The sequence below is a fragment of the Rhamphochromis sp. 'chilingali' genome, assembly GCF_963969265.1.
Source record: "Rhamphochromis sp. 'chilingali' genome assembly, chromosome: 5".
In the NCBI taxonomy this organism is placed as follows: Eukaryota; Metazoa; Chordata; class Actinopteri; order Cichliformes; family Cichlidae; genus Rhamphochromis; species Rhamphochromis sp. 'chilingali'.
Window position 1 is genome coordinate 900713 of NC_137932.1, and position 2297 is coordinate 903009.

Sequence of the window (2297 nt, forward strand, 5' to 3'; positions counted from 1 at the left end):
TTACATGATTTGGGAGTTTATTCGCTAAGTGTCTGTGTCCAACAATGTTAGATCCACTTCAATACAATTATCACTAGCACAGGCTAACAGCTGTAAAAACAGCGGCAGAGCTGAGGCAGCATTTTCACTTCTATGCAGATGAACCCCAAATCTAACCGGCCATCAAGGCAGATAACACACAACAACTATTTAAACTGCAGGAATGTCTTATAGACATAAAGACCCGGATGACCGCTGATGTCCTCCTAAATTCAGATCAAACTGAGGTTCTTGTACTCGGCCCTGACAATCTTAGAACCAGATGTTTACTCTGGAACATGATGAAGTGTTTTTCTTCACTCGCTGTGTGTTTATACACCACTCTGCATTTCATCATTAGTTCTTATTCCTCTCTGGCTCTCTCCCACAGTGTGTCTTTTTCTGTCTTGTTGCCCTCACAAAGTTTTACAGCTGATGCAGACAGTGGAATGATAGGTTCCCAAAGTGTGGGGCCCGCCCCCTAGGGGGGGGGGGGGGCGCAGAGTCATTGAAGGGAGGGGCACGGTATGGAAAAGAAAGAGCGCTTGGACACTGTTAGCATCATGGACAGGTTTTTGACGGGGCTCCCACACAAACGCAAAGCAGGAGATGAAGCGTCGCTGAATATGTTTCCAAACCAACTTCATTCTAAGCCAAAGACTAGAAAATATGGTGAAGCAAATCTGCCCTTTGGCTTCACCTGCACAGGTGCCGAGGTAGGTCTCCCTGCAGGATTGGTTTTCCCTGCGTCGGGAGCAGCGCTGGGCTGTTTAAATCACAGACAAACAGGATCCCACAGCTGTTTATGTTTTTAAACCCATTTTGCACAGAGAGGCATTTTTTAAAAAATTTATTGACAGCAATGTTGAACATTATTACACAGGAAAAAACAACTACACGTAAGATAATCACACTGTGACGCCTCTGCCTTTGTAAACAGAGGGACAGTAACTGTGTGTAAAACCTGCAGACAGTCAGATTAACAGTATTGTGTCTCTATCATTCTGCAATTCATCTCATGTAAACAGTAACGTGGCCACAGCGTGACGTGAAAAAAGCACATACCTTTGACGTTGCCTGAGGAACTCTGTATTCCTCGTCCACACGTAAACGCAAAAAAGGAGTTTAAAAAAATCTCAGTTTTCGGTGATTCGAAACATCGTTTACGAGGACGAAACAGCTGCGTTTTCAAAAATACCCGTGTAGGTGCGGACGCAGCGTAAAAGAGTTAGTAGTTTATTTTATTACTACCTGTAATTTATTGCAGATTACTTGTATTTGTTTAATTGTTTACTAAATATTTGAGGTGTGAAATAAATCGCAACGGAGCAAAATATGGGCGCGTGTGGTTGGAGGGTGTGTTTGTGGGGGGGCAACATTTTTCTTGTAAAGCAAAGCGGGGCCAGCAAAAAAAGTTTGGGGACCACTGGCCTACGCTAACTACAGATGAACAGCTGTCTGTCCTGTAGCAGCAAAGATCTGCACTGTGAGCGGGAGGGATAAAACTATTTGGTTTAACTGCGGTCTGAAATCTACTGACATCTAGTGGTGAGATTTTACACATTCTGCCTACATTTAGCTCCCTAAACATCTGGTGATGGTATCAGCCCCCAAACACAGAGTCTGATAAGGTTTATTATAAATGTGCCCTCTCAGCTTTCTTTATGGGGAGGCTTTAAAATTCAAGTTTCTCAGAGACAGAAATAGCACCTCTTTTTCCACCTAATGAGCCAAAGTGATGCAGTTCCCATGACATCTTAAAATAGTCACATTTAAACTCAGCGTTTAAACTGGCTCAGGATCAGTTTGTGTTTGTAGTGGACAAACTGCCTCCAAATATGGAGACATTTCTAGAAAAAATAAAATGATATAAAACACATTATTCAGTTTTAAATGAGCTATGGACGTTAACCAGGCGTACGGTGTGTGTGTGTGTGTCTCAGATGAGGCTGAGCAATGAGGAAGTGGAGCAGAAAGAGAGGAAGGGCAAAGTCAGGGAAGGAAACACGTGTGTGTTTCCAGTGTTCTTCTTTAATGATGCTGACTTTATAATAGGGCACCCCCAGGGCTGAACATGGCTTGGTGTCATTACCTTTTCATTTGACAACTCAAAAACCCCTTCCTGTTTTCGATGTTGCATGGCGTCATGGCACTCACACACGCACACACACATGCACACACACACGCACTCACACACGCACTCACACACGCACACACACATGCACACACACATGCACACACACATGCACACTTAAAAACAGGCTCTGGTGACCAGTAAG